Genomic DNA, 18,164 nt, shown 5'->3' with positions numbered 1-18,164 from the left:
AAATAATTTACAAACAGTAATTACAATCAACATTTTCACTGGATTGACTTTATTTGAGGGTAGAGGGTGTGGGAGAAGCAAATACGACTAGGTAGGGTGGTGGTGCGGCTTTCTTTTCTAAGGAAAACTACTGAAACACAGCACACTAAAAGAAACATTGCATTCAAGATATACATGTTTGAAAGGAAATTTTTGATTATGATATCAGTCAAACAAAAAGCTGAATAGACTTGGAGTATTACTTAACATTATGCACTGCCTGAGAAGAGAAGAAAACAAATTTTAAAAAAATATTAGAAATAAGCGGTATCAGTATCTCACAGACTCTTTTTTTGCTAAAACACAAACAAGAAGTGAATATCGCTTATCTTTAATCAATCTTTGATAAAAGATTTTCATTCTAAAATTAAGTTTGGCAATAATGTTCGTTATTTGGGAGGGAGGGGGAGAGGGAATTAGCTAATACCTGATATGAACTGAGGGAGGGGTAGGGGTAATAATCTTAGAATGGCTGGGAACCAGAGGCTTAAAGTAATAGATATTTTATGGACTACAGAAGGTCATTTGTGTATTATTACTTTACATTTTCGGTTTTATAGAAATTATTTTCCTTACCTTAAAATAATTTTCGACAGTTTTGCAATAGTACTGTGACTTCAGGGACTATCTGTGATCCAGCTGTTGTTGAAATTCGAAATAACTACTTAAGACTTGCATAACTGTCTTCAGTTGCTAAGAACCAGAGTGTAAGTGCAAGTCTTTCTTTAGCTGAGATTGCTCGTCTTTAGTTGCTGTCTTGCTTATCAATTTTCTCCTCAGTTGTAGCAAGCAACCAGTGAAAATCGTCCACCGACATATGCGTAAAATTTTAAAACAGGCCTAATGAAGTCAGAAGGAGTAATTCAGTGACTGATTAACCATCACCACGTATTTGAAGCTTCTGCAAAAATTCAGACAGCCATATTTTTCTTTTCCTTCTCTGCTTTGCTTTCTGTGTCAGCAACAGCAGCTGACATACACAAAAATCCCATCTGGATATCTTTTTTTTTTTTTTTTGTCATCGTGGCAGTTTCACTACGGTACCGTTCTATCGGATATCTGTGTATATTAGTATAGCGCCAAATAAACAAAATCGCAGCGATTGCTCGCTCAATACAAGTTTGACAGCGCTTTCTTTCGCTCGTCTGGTGTAAACGCTTGTTCGTAAGTACAAGCGAATTGTAGTGAACACTAGCGAATTGTCCCCTGGATTGCTCGTTGGTTCGTGTTTGCTCCAATATACGGGCACCCAGTCTTGTATGTGGATCAGCCACCGCAATTTTTCGGTATTACACGGTACTTAATTGTATTACCGAATCTGATGCAGAAAAATTTTGCTGTGATAGTATTGCAAAACGACTTGATAGCACGCCAGTGCCTTTGAAAATGTCTGAAAACCACCAAATTTGCAGCATATTAGCGATTATACCATCTGCTTCATTGATTTTTTTCCAGTTTCGTCCTCCTCGTAGGCTAGAGCAAAGTTTTGCTTACTGGTTATACTTTCATGTATACAAAGGCTGTTTATAAATGGATATCGAGGTGTTAACGCTTTATAATATTTATTATATTAAACTTACAGTTATAAATGATATGTCAAATGAAAGAGCAACTCAAACAGTTTTATCAAGAGCCTGTATTTGTATAGAGAGCCAACGCCGCTACGGCGGTCGTGTTTCTGCCAAAATTCGGGCGGAACGTCCGACAAGGCAGTGGGGTGCAAAGTCCGCAGAAATATATCTGTCCCCGAAAGAAAAACACGAGATGAAATGACTCAGGTAAACATCTTTCGAATGACTCGATGCTTACAGGATCAGTAATACACACCCCTAGTAGTACAGTTTCAGAGAGCGAATGTGACAACTTACCGTTAGCTAGATATTTCTCGTTTGAAGCTCTTTTGGAGGACAAATCACCGCAATAACAAGAACATAAACAACAGATATGGCCCTCGCAGGATTTGTTTTCCATATAAAGTACAAAACGTTAAAAATATAATGCATATTACATGCGTTAAAGTAAAACCACAAGTAGCCTTCCATTTGTGACGCGCAAAAATGTTGAAGACATGAAAAAAATATTCAAAAGACCCTCTGACAGTCTGAATGCTTCTCATGGGTAACTTCAGCATTAAAAAACGTTCCTGACATCAAGCGATTTTAAATGCACTGCAGTAACGAACAAATATAGTAAGGAAACTATGTATAACCCACAACAAATATTACTGTCTCTATTCAGACAATAAATCTGCAGGCATGGTACGCCACAGCCCAAAAACGTTTGCAGACATTTGTTCAGCAAAAAGTTTTCAAGTGAATAGTGTTGATGCATCCAGCTACAAATACGAAAAGCATGTGCTAATAACCCCACATCGAAACTCAGGTGATAATAATACTGAAACACAAATAATGCCTTGTGCTCTGGTTCGCAAATAAACCTGAAATTGGCGTCAGAAATTCGGATGATCACTGCAAAGTATTTGAAACTTTCCGTTACCAGTGAGATCTCGCGGATACAGGGCTAACAAAAAATGGTAGTGATAGGCATGAAAGTCTAAAGAATTGTAGTACGTAAGAAATCAGCACATTGCAATACCTGTTGGTGCGATAGTTTTTGCTAGGAAACAAGGACAGGACCCTGAAACTGAGAGCTACTTCAGTGAATTACAAGGTGCATTCAAGTTCTAAGGCCTCCGATTTTTTTTCTCCGGACTGGAAAGAGATAGAAACATGCGCATAGTTTTGAAATGAGGCCGCGTTCATTGTCAATACGTTCCAGAGATGGCAGCACCGTACGGCAGATGGAATTTTACCGCCAGTGGCGAGAATGAGAACTGTTTTAAATACTTAAAATGGCGACGTTTTCCTTACATGAACAGCATGCAATCATTCGTTTTCTGAATTTGCGTGGTGTGAAACCAATTGAAATTCATCGACAGTTGAAGGAGACATGTGGTGACGGAGTTATGGATGTGTCGAAAGTGTGTTCGTGGGTGCGACAGTTTAATGAAGGCAGTACATCGTGTGACAACAAACCGAAACAACCTCGGGCTCGCACAAGCCGATCTGACGACACGATCGAGAAAGTGGAGAGAATTGTTTTGGGGGATTGCCGAATGACTGTCGAACAGATCGCCTCCAGAGTTGGCATTTCTGTGGATTCTGTGCACACAATCCTGCATGACGACCTGAAAATGCGAAAAGTGTCATCCAGGTGGGTGCCACGAATGCTGACGGACGACCACACGGCTGCACGTGTGGCACATTGCCGAACAATGTTGACGCGCAACGACAGCACGAATGGGACTTTCTTTTCGTCGGTTGTGACAATGGATGAGACGTGGATGCCATTTTTCAATCCAGAAACAAAGTGGCAGTCAGCTCAATGGAAGCACACAGATTCACCGCCACCAAAAAATTTCGGTTAACCGCCAGCGCTGAAAAAATTATGGTGTCCACGTTCTGGGACAGCGAGGGCGTAATCCTTACCCATTGCGTTCCAAAGGGCACTACGGTAACACGTGCATCCTACGAAAATGTTTTGAAGAACAAATTCCTTCCTGCACTGCAACAAAAACGTCCAGGAAGGGCTGCGCGTGTGCTGTTTCACCGAGACAATGCACCCACACATCGAGCTAACGTTACGCAACAGTTTCTTCGTGATAACAACTTTGAGGTGATTCCTCATGCTCCCTACTCACCTGACCTGGCTCCTAGTGACTTTTGGCTTTTTCCAACAATGAAAGACACTCTCCATGGCCGCACATTCACCAGCCGTGCTGCAATTGCCTCAGCGATTTTCCAGTGGTCAAAACAGACTCCTAAAGAAGCCTTCGCCGCTGCCATGGAATCATGGCGTCAGCGTTGTGAGAAATGTGAACGTCTGCAGGGCGATTACGTCGAGAAGTAACGCCAGTTTCATCGATTTCGGGTGAGTAGTTAATTAGAAAAAAAATCGGAGGCCTTAGAACTTGAATGCACCTCGTAAAGAAGCAAACAATTTAGGTTACAGGGATAAAAAATCTATAAACATATTTTATTAAGGAACTGGTAGCTGCCCTGTTGTATCAGAGTTTGTAAGAGATAAGATGTTAACAACACAAACGTGTGTATTAAATTCGGGCCATTTCCTATTACAACATATTGGGATTGCCAATTTTTATCATTTGGTCATAATTCCTCAGCCTGTTTCGAGGTTGGATGATGTAGAATATATTTCAAATCATTTTTCATCACAAAGAATGCAGTAGTTAAGCATGAGTATTACTCAATTGTGTTGCATCTTAAAGTGCTTATAAGACTTTTCAGTTGTTTTTAAAATTTCAGACTATGTACAAACCTATAATATAGAATGCCTGGACTTACCTCAGATCGGTTACGTCCAGCATTCAATTACATGAAGTTTTAGGTCACTTCCCCTTGACTAGACATTACAGAATGCAGCAAATGGGTACACATTTCAGACAAGAGTTCCATATAGAAAAATTTCTATTGGATCTAGCACAAATCATGAGTATTCACTCTCTTTGCCACAGAATATGAATGTTCAAGTTGCAACCATCAGTGGAGAATTGCTTCTGCCAACTGAGCTATGCAGTGCATCGCTTTGAGGTGGACTGATTTTGATAAGCTTTGCATCTCATTGCCATCCTATATAGTTTCCTATCCATATGATCATCATCAACACTATTGAATTAGATTAGATGCAGTGGTCTATAGACCCCACACTGAGAAAAAAGATACGCATGAGGACTGGTCGGTGTTCACCAGACAGAAAAAGCTCTGAGGAGCAGAGTGGCACACAAAAAGAACTGTGTGTATGTGCTTGTGAGCTGCTTCGTGCTTCCTTCTCTGGGCAGTGACCTGTCACTTGTAGTTGTCATTCGCTTATGAGGTACAATAAACTTACTTACGAGGGATGTTTTTTAAGTAAGGGCCGTTCGCGCGTATAGTCCCGCAGTTCGCGCGGACGCCGCAAGAAGCCACCGCGCCACTTGCCGGCATCCTTCCCGCTCACACTGATGCAAGTTGCAGCTCTGTAGCTGACGTGTACGCATCGCTGTGCTACTTTATAATGTTTACGATTATTGAATCGCCTGCCGCGTGTGAGATGCGGTCAGTGGTACGTTTTTTGACCGCGAGAAGCCTATCAGCTGCAGAAATTCATCGTCAGTTAACAGAAGTTTACGGCTGGAATGCAATGAGTGAAGGTAAAGTGCGTCAATGGGTTGGACAGTTTAAAAATGGCCGTCAAAACGTCCATGATGAAGAACGCTCAGGCCGGCCCTCTGTGATCACTGATGATTTGGTGGCTGCAGTCGAAACAAAGATTCGTGAGGACAGAAGATTCACAATTTCCACTCTTTCTTTGGAATTTCCACAAGTTTCGAGATCGGTTTTGTACAAAATTGTGTCTGAAAACCTAAACTTTAAGAAACTGTGTTCTCGGTGGGTACCCACACTCCTCACAGAGGACCGCAAAGGTAAGAGATTTGCCACTTCATTGGACTTTTTGATTCGTTACGAGGAAGAAGGGGATGACGTGTTGAGTCAAATTGTCACTGGAGATGAAACGTGGGTATCCCGTATTACTCCCGAAAGCGAGCGACAATCGATGAAGTGACGACACACGACCTCACCCGTCAAGGTCAAAGCCAAACAGATGCTGTCAAAGGGCAAGATTATGGCAACTGTGTTCTGGGACCGGCGCAGTGTTTTGCTAGTGGACTTTATGCCACGAGGAACGACAATCGACTCAGATGCCTACAGTGCAACTCTAAAGAAGCTCCGCAGAGCAATTCGAAACAAAAGGCGCGGCATGCTGACAAAAGGAGTTTTGCTCCTGCACGATAACGCTAGGCCTCACACCTCTCAAAAGACTCGGGATTTGATTGATTCTTTTGGCTGGGGAGTTTTGGACCGTGCACCGTACAGCCCCGACCTCGCTCCTAGCGATTTTCACCTTTTCCGGTACCTGAAACACCATCTTGGCGGGCAGCGCTTCAATGACAACGACGAAGTGAAAGCGGCCGTGAACTCTCGGCTGTCGGAGCAAGTGGCCGAATTCTTTGAAGAGGGAATTAAAAACTTAGTTGTACGGTATGACAAGTGCTTAAATAAACAAGGCAACTATGTAGAAAAATAGGTAAAAGTTTGTAGAATCAGAAAATAATAGTTTTTTTACAGAAGTATTTGTATCTTTTTTTAAAAATAAAAACTGCCCTTACTTAAAAAACAACCCTCATATATCGGTCATTTTACCACTGTATACACTGCGCTTTTACATTCACAACGGACAAACGTCTATGCAAACCACAATCATGCACCATTGACCACTTGCAACTCACAATGAATTTACACAACCCTTAACGCGATGCGATGCCGAACCGAGCTGAGCGATGACTAAGGAATAGACTTGGCCACTGTTTCTATGTTTCGGTACAGAGTATCGATACGTGGAACTGTTTCAGTGTTTCGGAACGGCTGTGGTTCACTGTTTCGAAACAGCGGTGTTTCATTCCGCCCTTGTCTCGATCTCGAGCCAGACACAGAAACTGTATCGTTGTTTCAAAATAAGGCTGTTTCAGTCCATCTGTGCTTGGAACGGACTGATTGTATCGAAACAGTGATGTTTCATTCCGCTCTGTGTCGGACGAGATTCGGGCTCGGCACAGGTACTGAAACACAGCGTACCACTTCATGAAACACTTTCAAGAGTGTCGAAATCTTTTTGACAAGCAAGAGCATGAAGCTTAAGATATCCGAAAATAAAGCTTCGTTTCTAGCTTACTGTCCTATTCCGAAATGGCGTAACATCTGCTTTATAAACACTAACCAAACAATAAAACAACGCATACTATTCACATTCAAAATAATAAATATGTGAAAATCATTCAGTTAAATTACACTTTTTTATAACATATTCTGCTCTGCTCATGTACTGTAATCATATTAAGAAACGCAAGTAAGCCTACAACATTTTGAATAAAAAAGGCGTAGAGTGACAGTTACTAGACATATACATAAATTTGATGTAGGTATAATTGCAAGCATCTGTTTGACATATCACTGATAGTGTAATGGTGAACGGGAAGGACTAGGAAGCATGGTGAATGTATAGTAACGGTTCGAAACACCTTGAAAGACAAAATTTTTTGTTATATGTTGTTATTTATTCGAATTATTTGGCGTTATTTGTGAGTCAATAGTGACTGTGCCTATTATCCTCAATGATTCCCTTTGTGTGCATGGAAATAAGCAGGATGGGTATATTACCCATACTAATGGAATGTGGGAACCCCAGTAGCATATCCGTTGTTTCTGCAGTTTGCTCCCACCTCCAGTTCCGTTCGTGGTGGTTCTTCTGTCTTCAGCTACGGCTGTCCTCAGCCAATTGAAAAGTATGAAAGTCACACGACACGAAAGCAGTGCATTTGCTGCAGAAAATACGAAACTGCCAAGACGCCTAAGTGATAGTTTCATACTTTCTGCGACATGATTAGTGCTCTCGCACCTCATTTGTGTTTATATGGACATACTTATACAGTAGACATTCAAAGTGATAAAATGTGTACGTTTATTAGATTACAAAACACAAATTGTTTCACTGTTTCGAAACAGCGTATCGAAACATTACAATGTACTGTTTCATTTGTTTCGAAACAGTTACGTGTTTCAGTTTGCCCATCTCTACTAAAGAACAGAAGCCGAAATCGTATCACAGTGGAGGGAGGAAGGGAGGGGTTTTGGTTCAACAATGAAACAGCGCGGTGTCCATTAGACCGCAAACAAGCGACTTTGAGTTTCGCGCGATCGTTTGGAGCGGTTTCTTGCGATGGATATGGAAATACTTATCCGATATGTTCCTATTAGAACATAGCAAGACTCATCTAGAACGTTCCGGAAATGAAGGTAGCTCACGCCACACCCTGCTAGATCACGTTCGTTGACAGTAGTTCCAAAGACGAATATTGCCTACTTCTACATACAAGTAGCGATATTAGTGGCCACACAGTACCCTCGAACACTTCTTCAGCAAACGAAAGGAACATAATACAATACGCTAATTTAAATTAGCGTCTGACAATTGTTAACCATTATTTCAAATTTGAAAGAATAACATTTTGCCGAGTGTGTGTTGTTGTGCAACTGTATTGTGCTGCCAGTTGAGGTTTATGAGGAGGTTTGTACCTAGTGAGGTGGGAACAGAGAGGGTGACATTTTAGTACCCTATAAGTCAACATTTTCGAGATGGAACCCTCACCATGGGTACCATTCTTAATGGGACCACGTACACATGTAGTAGTTTGTTGATCGGCAGATTCGCTTTATTTTATTATAGCTTATTAGTAATGCCCCGGCCGCGGTGGCCGTGCGGTTCTAGGCGCTCCAGTCCGGAGCTGCGCTGCTGCTACGGTCACAGGTTCGAATCCTGCCTCGGGCATGGGTGTGTGTGAGGTCCTTAGGATAGTTAGGTTTAAGTAGTTCTAAGTTCTAGGGGACTAATGACCACAGCAGTTGAGTCCCATAGTGCTCAGAGCCATTTGAACCATTTTTTTTGTAAACGGTCTTTCCTTATCAGATATGCATTGTTTACAGTTACTAAAATCTCGAATATTCCGGCTATAGATATCTATCTTTAATTTTGTATTTTTCGTCATATAGATACAGTACTGTAGATTATTTTTCAAGAAAGATATCTTTTTTTACGTTTGTGTTACCGTCCCTTTATGACACAACTGATTCTTTTAATATGTAAAGAACGAACAATGGGCGTGCCTTCAGGAAAAACGCTTAAATGTTGCTCAAGAATGCATTTGTAAAAGTTAACAATAAACTGCTGGTTCATCTGATTATTCCCATTGTTGCGTCACTTGCTGTTGTTAATTTCTACCACGTGAGGGTGTAGAAATAAAAATAATGATACTTCCTAGGCAATAGCTGTAAGACAGATACATAACAATTTTGCACATCTTCAACGAATGAGATTTCTTAAAGAAAAACACAATTTTTAATTTATCATCATGTTTTAATTTTAGTTCGATTCTCCTTTAAAGTTTTTCATTGCTCTAGTTCATCATGTAATTCTGTTTACATATGTTTTATATCATTTTTACGTCATTTTATCGATATTTTCCGGTTATTTCGGTGGTAATTTTACAGGTATTTTAAATCATACATAACTGAGCCCTAACGTTACACAGCTATTTTTTTTTATATTCGTAAACTGAATGAATTCTCACTAGGGGCAACTGCCTCCACTGCCCCCCTCCCCCCGCGGGCGAATGAATTCTCACTAGGGGCAACTGCCTCCACTGCCCCCCCCCCGCGACCCCCCCTGTGGTCGCCACTGCCTATGGTTGCACAAACACAGGCAATAAATAAGAGTGCTACATAGATAAACTGAAAACAATGAACCTCGGCATAACGAAGAATACTGACCTTGAAAATCATAACATAAATTATCTGAGACCCAAACATTAAAATCTTTGCTGTGAATGTAGATGGGCAACTAATAGAGGACAAGCACATGAAATACCTTTGAAATATAATGTATGCACTACAAATACTGGACCATCTTAGCGACTCCTCATGTAACATTTTACTTGTTTGGAGGAAATGGTGTCATCATTCTGAGATTTTATGGGACAAAGGATGGCCCTCACTTTTAAAGAATATAACACCAGATCTAATTTTGTGCTTAGTTTTATATATGCAATTAATTTTCTAATTTATTTCAACAATTCCTGGTTATTATCTTTGTTATAGGGCGAAATCAGTAATTGTTTCGTTACTTAAATTCTATTGTTGGCTTATAAACAAATATAAATTCTGTACTAATTATAAACATTTGAAGGAAAAACTAATAGTATTCTTAAAGGATCTCTTTGGCTCTATTCGAAAACATGTTAGCAAAGGCAGCCCTTAATTAATTCCAAAGTAATTTTCCGTTTCATCAAAAGTATTGTTTGTGTAACTATACTTGTTAATATCGTCATTTAAACAAATATTTCGGCCTAAATCTTGTAGTAGATGAAACGTTAAAAAGAACGAATTTTTCGATGTATTCATTTAATCTAATGAGTTAAGTTTGAGTTGTAATTTCTGTAAATTTAACTTCGAACAAAGTGTAGTTTCAGTACCTATTATTGTTAGGATATATAGGGGCCCGATTTTTGGTCTTGAGACAGTCAGTCCACGGCCGAATTTCGAACAAGAAACCTGTGTTGGTTAGGCCGATATTACACTATCAAATTTCTTTGTCAATCATTGTCAAAAATCTTTGTCAAAGATATTTGATGGTGTAATAGGGAACTTTGTCAAATGCCATCCAATATTGGATCAAATCTAGGGCCTCGCTGTAGATTTGATCAAATAAGTCGCTTGTCTGCTGTTCACTGTAATGTGACATGTTTCCACATGGAGCGCTAGTATCGCTGCAACGTTCTGTCTGTAGTGTTTTTATAAACATTGCCGGTAAATACAGTTGGTGTGTTCCAACAACTACAAAATTAATAGAGATGTCTGAAGCTGATGAGGCGCTTTACAACATGAGGCACCCTGAATACAAAAATAGATTAAGAAGATTGGAGACCTGACCTGACCTGAACTGACTTGACCTGACCTGACCTGACCTAACCTAACCTAACCTAACCTAACCCTCTCCTGTAGCAAGGAATCGGAGTGTTACAGTGAGCCTGTCTTCTGAAGATGTAGCAGTTCTTAAGTGAGTATTGTGCTTTGAGATATGAGGATACACTTCACTGAGCACGTACAGAAATGTATGCTCATCCATTCTTAAGTAATTGATGCACCACTTGACGACCTCCACTACAACCTCACGTAACAAGTTTTATTGAATGCTTTTAACGTCTCGTCGTAAAACCCACGGCTTCACCCAGGTATGTTTCCATTTTTTCCCCCGCTTCTCTTCCACATGTGCATATTGTGACTAGACTCTATAGTGACAGCGAACGGGAAGTGACGTAGTTCACAGAAGTTTTCCCGTGTTTTGCTGTCGCTAGAGTCTAGTGTTTTTGTTGTCAGCCATCTTTAACTTTGACGAAAAAGTCAAAGATCTTTGTCAAATATGTTTGACGAATATTTCATCACATTTTGGATCAAATCTTTGACAAAGGAATTTGATAGTGTAATACTGGCCTTAGAACCACAACAATGCATCCATGAAATATGTCCAACACAATTAAGCCGTGTGTTGAAACTATAACAGTGTCTGTTCCATAGGTACCTTATTATTCTACAAGAACTGTTAACCGTGTGGTTAGGCTTTTACTGCTCATATATGTCCGACAGTAAGCTACTGTAACAGTATGTGGATGTCTGCCTGCAACCTATTAATGAGGCTTATCGAAAGTTAAGCAATAGTGCACTGCCCAATGACTGTGTAATATTGGGCGCTGGGGGTGGGGGAAGGGGGTGGGGGAGACGGAAGGGGAGGTTGTGAACAGTGAAAGTAAAGAACTGTGAAACGCAAATTTGCACCTGTCGGCTACATCATTTAAAGCAGTCGGTGTTGATCTTCCAACCCCCATTTTTCAGTCAGTGTAGCAACACAGTACATCGATACTGAGGAGAACAAACGAAGAAATAAAGCAGGCGAACGTCACAAATGAACTATGGGATTTACCAATGCAGAAAAAGTCAACATGCTAATGGTGTATGGAGAGTGTAGGAAGAATGCAGTTTGTTCTTGTACGGTGTCTGTGGCAAGACATCCCGACAGACGTCAGCCATCTCGGCAATTATTTATCAACCTTTCCAACGAATTATGTGAAAGTGGTAGTGCAATACCTACACAGCGTAACAGAAGGAAACAAATGACAACAGAAGAAGGGCAAGTTAATGTTCTTGCTGGTGTTTCAGTTGATCTGCACCTTAGCTCCTATGGAATAAGGAATAGAAAAGCAACTGGAATCACTCAACAGAGGAAAGTCCACTGGACCTGACGGGATACCAATTCGATTCTACACAGAGTACGCGAAAGAACTTGACCCCCTTCTAACAGCCGTGTACCGCAAGTCTCTAGAAGAACGGAAGGTTCCGAATGATTGGAAAAGAGCACAGGTGGTCCCAGATTTCAAGAAGGGTCGTCGAGCAGATGCGCAAAACTGTAGACCTATATCTCTGACGTCGATCTGTTGTAGAATTTTAGAACATGTTTTTTGCTCGAGTATCATGTCGTTTTTGGAAACCCAGAATCTACTCCGTAGGAATCAACATGGATTCCGGAAACTGCGATCGTGTGAGACCCAACTCGCTTTATTTGTTCGTGAGACCCAGAAAATATTAGATATAGTCTCCCAGGTAGATGCTATTTTCCTTGACTTCCGGAAGGCGTTCGATACAGTTCCGCACTGTCGCCTGATAAACAAAGTAAGAGCCTACGGAATATCAGACCAGCTGTGTGGCTGGATTGAAGAGTTTTTAGCAAACAGAACACAGCATGTTGTTATCAATGGAGAGACGTCTACAGACGTTAAAGTAACCTCTGGTGTGCCACAGTGGAGTGTTATGGGACCATTGCTTTTCACAATATATATAAATGAACAAGTAGATAGTGTCGGAAGTTCCATGTGGCTATTGGTGGATGATGCTGTAGTATACAGAGAAGTTGCAGCATTAGAAAACTGTAGCGAAATGCAGGAAGATCTGCAGCGGATAGGCACCTGGGGCAGGGAGTGCCAACTGACCCTTAACATAGACAAATGTAATGTATTGCGAATACATAGAAAGAAGGATCCTTTATTGTACGATTATATGATAGTGGAACAAACACTGGTAGCAGTTACTTCTGTAAAATATCTGGGAGTATGCGAGCGGAACGATTTGAAGTGGAATGATCATATAAAATTAATTGTTGGTAAGGCGGGTACCAGGTTGAGATTCATTGGGAGAGTCCTTAGAAAATGTAGTCCATCAGCAAAGGCGGTGGCTTGCAAAACACTCGTTCGACCTATACTTGAGTATTGCTCATCAGTGTGGGATCCGTACCAGATCGAGTTGACGGAGGAGTAGAGAAGATCCAAAGAAGAGCGGCGCGTTTCGCCACAGGGTTATTTGGTAACCGTGATAGCGTTACGGAGATGTTTAGCAAACTCGAGTGGCAGACTCTGCAAAAGAGGCGCTCTGCATCACGGTGTAGCTTGCTCGCCAGGTTTCGAGAGGGTGCGTTTCTGGATGAGGTATCGAATATATTGCTTCCCCCCTACTTATAGCTCCTGAGGAGATCACGAATCTAAAATCAGAGAGATTCGAGCGCGCACGGAGGCTTTCAGACAGTCGTTCTTCCCGCGAACCATACGCGAATGGAGCAGAAAAGGGAGGTAATGACAGTGGTGCGTAAAGTGCCCTCCGCCACACACCTTTGGGTGGCTTGCGGAGTATAAATGTAGATGTAGATGTAGAATCACACAAGTGGCACGAGTTATGCAAGTGTCCTACAAACAGTACACAATATCCATTGACACAGGTTCCATCCCTTTCACATCTTTCTCCATCAAGACCTGCATGGAAACGATTATGAGAATCGTGTTAACCTCTGTCCATGGGCATTTAGACTGGATACTTCAGATGTATAATTATGTTGTATAAGGATAAAGCGATATTTACCAACCATGGCCAAGTAAACCACCAAAACATGCGCTATTGGTCTGTTGACAATCCCTATGGGCTTCGTCACATCAAACGTCAGCATCCATGGAGTGTACACGTGTGGTGTGGTATAGTGAACCATCAGCTCATTGGCCCACTTTTCATAAACAGAACACTCAATGTACACAAATATTGCAGCCTCCTAACAGACTATCTTCCACAGGTGGTAGAAGATATTCCTCTATACACTAGCAGGAACCTGTGGTACTGACATGCTGGCTGTCTGGCGCATAGACAGGGGCGGTGGCAAGGGGGGGCTATGGGGGCTGTAGCCAACCCCCTCAATGTAGTATCATATTACACTGGATAAAATGACATCAGAATCAGCGAATATATTACTTCAACACACCGAGCGAGGTGGCGCAGTGGTTAGACACTGGACTCGCATTCGGGAGGACGACGGTTCAATCCCGCGTCCGGCCATCCTGATTTAGGTTTTCCGTGATTTCCCTAAATCGCTCCAGGCAAATGCCGGGATGGTTCCCTTCAAAGGGCACGACCGACTTCCTTCCCCGTCCTTCCCTAATCTGATGAGAACGATGACCTCGTTGTCTGGTCTCCTTCCCCAAAACAACCCAACCCCAAATTTCTTCAACAAAAAAATGGTTCAAATGGCTCTGAGCACTATGGGACTCAACTGCTGAGGTCATTAGTCCCCTAGAACTTAGAACTAGTTAAACCTAACTAACCTAAGGACATCACAAACATCCATGCCCGAGGCAGGATTCGAACCTGCGACCGTAGCGGTCTTGCGGTTCCAGACTGCAGCGCCTTTAACCGCACGGCCACTTCGGCCGGCCAATTACTTCAACAGATTCAATCTTTTTTTTTTTTTTTTAAATACTTATGTAGCAATATAGGTTGCAATGTATTTCAAACATACTTTTAGAAAAGAATAAGAGTGGCAAACAGCTTACTATCTAAGCCAATACATATAATTAACTTAAAATGGTCGCCTTATTATTTATTAATATACACTGAATGTATATAGATGTAAAAGTACCATTTACAATAATCTAGGAAGCTAAATATGCCGGGTGTGCCTACCAACACTTAAATTGCTGACCCCAGACAAAAACTTCGAAATCGCCGGACATCTAGGTCAAATTGTATTATTTTCCCGGACATACACATTTTGTAGACACGTTTTTACCATTAACTCTAAAAAAGTTACCAAAAACTACTTTCAGCGACACCAAATTTTACCAGTTTCTCGGTGCAGGACCCCAACTCCCCTTTTGTTAAGCGATATTCCGGCCATCCCCTTGACCGACTTCTAGAATCGCCCCTGCCCATAGAGCACGAAGTATTACAGCATGTCTTCACACATTGTTTCCTCTGGACGCAGAGGACATGTACCCTGGCCGGCCCATTCCCCGGATCTGACGCTTTCTGTGACGAAAGCTCTCTACAAGGAAATACCAACTACACCCGACGACATGCAACGACTTATTACTGCAGCCTAATCGACCATCTCCGCTGAAATGCCAGCATGTGTACAACAGTTATTCCATACCACACTGAAAGTGTGTATTGCCACTATCGTTGGTAATTTTGAACACAACCTGCGATGGTCCATTGTCTCGTTATTGGTCAGAATCCACGTAGCTAGTGCATGTACTTGTATTGTTCTGCCAAAGGTACTGCACAGGTGTCAGTGGGGTAATTTTTCAAAGTACGATATCTCAAAAGACTCGCGTTAGAATCTTGCAACTACCATAGACATTCTGATTTACCCTACTTTTAGTCTGTTAACGTCAACAATCATTGTTTCATTTAAAGCGTGTACGTTTTTTAACGTTATTCTGTCTGTTTTAATTACTCGGGAGTTGACCGCCTGGTTTTAAACTTTCTTTGCTTTTTGCGTTTAATTTGATTGGGAAACCGTTGAGATTGAACTTAACATATACATGGATGGACATGAGAAATGAAAGGTTGCAATAAATTTTTCACCTGTGATTATTACTTTACGTATGAAATATTCTGTTGCATATTAATAAAAAGAATTTCTTTGAATATACCATAATAATTATTCGAGTTTTACTTTTATTCAAGTACTAAAGCTGTTTGTGCAAGAATGAAAATATTATTGTCCATCGAACTTAGCAAACATTTTCACGTAGCAGTGGATTTTTTTTTTAAACTGAATACATCCCGACTAGCTTTGAAGCATAAGACTATCTTTACCACACGAGAATATTTTCTTTTTTATATTGCAAAGCTCTCATGAAAATTGTCCAGTTTTAAATACACTTTACGATATGTTCAGAATTAATCACTTTTTGAAAGAAAATTTACAAAAGCTGCGGCTTGTATCCACCTATGACTGCACAAGATAAAATCTACTGTCTCTTTTTATTCTGCATCTGGAATGCTGTGAAAAGAAACACTTTATTATTTTCCTTTACCTCTACCTGTACCCTTTTTAGGATGTGGTCGTTATTGCGATCGTATATTTAAATCTGCCACTGCTGCAGACTGCTCGCTCGCTGCGCAGCTCCGCACCGCCAGCAATATCCAATAAAATGCTGAAATTTCTTAAATAAAATGGGTAATGTCCGGTGCGAACTATGTAGTAATTGTGACAAACAGATTTCACTATATATATATATATATATATATATATATATATATACTGAAACAATTAAAATGTTTACACATCTTTTACAATCCCTGCTGTCCCATTCAGTCCGTGCGGAAGACAAGCGATTCTATTACAATATATTGCCTATTTATACCTTAACTAATTCTTCTACAGTCTTTGTCATTCCTCTTTACATATCGTTTCTTCTGTGACGGTTTTCACATCCTCCGCCACAGATAGTATTTCACACTCTTTGAATAATCATTTGTAATAACAAAATTCATAATTATATTTTTCCTCACAAAATTAAGTTGTTGTTGTTGTTGTTGTTGTTGTTGTTGTTGTCTTCAGTCTTGAGACTGGTTTGATGCTCGATGCTACTCTATCCTGTGCAAGCTTCTTCATCTCCCAGCACTTACTGCAACCTACATCCTTCTGAATCTGCTTAGTGTATTCATCTCTTGGTCTCCCTCTACGATTTTTACCCTCCACGCTGCCCTCCAATACTAAATTGGTGATCCCTTGATGCCTCAGAACATGTCCTACCAACCGATCCCTTCTTCTAGTCAAGTTGTGCCACAAACTCCTCTTCTCCCCAATCCTATTCAATACCTCCTCATTAGTTATGTGATCTACCCATCTAATCTTAAGCATTCTTCTGCAGCACCATATTCTCTTCTTGTCCAAACTACACTCCTGGAAATTGAAATAAGAACACCGTGAATTCATTGTCCCAGGAAGGGGAAACTTTATTGACACATTCCTGGGGTCAGATACATCACATGATCACACTGACAGAACCACAGGCACATAGACACAGGCAACAGAGCATGCACAATGTCGGCACTAGTACAGTGTATATCCACCTTTCGCAGCAATGCAGGCTGCTATTCTCCCATGGAGACGATCGTAGAGATGCTGGATGTAGTCCTGTAGAACGGCTTGCCATGCCATTTCCACCTGGCGCCTCAGTTGGACCAGCGTTCGTGCCGGACGTGCAGACCGCGTGAGACGACGCTTCATCCAGTCCCAAACATGCTCAATGGGTGACAGATCCGGAGATCTTGCTAGCCAGGGTAGTTGACTTACACCTTCTAGGGCACGTTGGGTGGCACGGGATACATGCGGACGTGCATTGTCCTGTTGGAACAGCAAGTTCCCTTGCCGGTCTAGGAATGGTAGAACGATGGGTTCGATGACGGTTTGGATGTACCGTGCACTATTCAGTGTCCCCTCGACGATCACCAGTGGTGTACGGCCAGAGTAGGAGATCGCTCCCCACACCATGATGCCGGGTGTTGGCCCTGTGTGCCTCGGTCGTATGCAGTCCTGATTGTGGCGCTCACCTGCACGGCGCCAAACACGCATACGACCATCATTGGCACCAAGGCAGAAGCGACTCTCATCGCTGAAGACGACACGTCTCCATTCGTCCCTCCATTCACGCCTGTCGCGACACCACTGGAGGCGGGCTGCACGATGTTGGGGCGTGAGCGGAAGACGGCCTAACGGTGTGCGGGACCGTAGCCCAGCTTCATGGAGACGGTTGCGAATGGTCCTCGCCGATACCCCAGGAGCAACAGTGTCCCTAATTTGCTGGGAAGTGGCGGTGCGGTCCCCTACGGCACTGCGTAGGATCCTACGGTCTTGGCGTGCATCCGTGCGTCGCTGCGGTCCGGTCCCACGTCGACGGGCACGTGCACCTTCCGCCGACCACTGGCGACAACATCGATGTACTGTGGAGACCTCACGCCCCACGTGTTGAGCAATTCGGCGGTACGTCCACCCGGCCTCCCGCATGCCCACTATACGCCCTCGCTCAAAGTCCGTCAACTGCACATACGGTTCACGTCCACGCTGTCGCGGCATGC

Source organism: Schistocerca nitens, chromosome 11, assembly GCF_023898315.1.
Source record: "Schistocerca nitens isolate TAMUIC-IGC-003100 chromosome 11, iqSchNite1.1, whole genome shotgun sequence".
NCBI lineage: Eukaryota > Metazoa > Arthropoda > Insecta > Orthoptera > Acrididae > Schistocerca > Schistocerca nitens.
The sequence above is the reverse complement of the archived record's forward strand: the minus strand, read 5'-3'. Positions refer to the sequence as shown.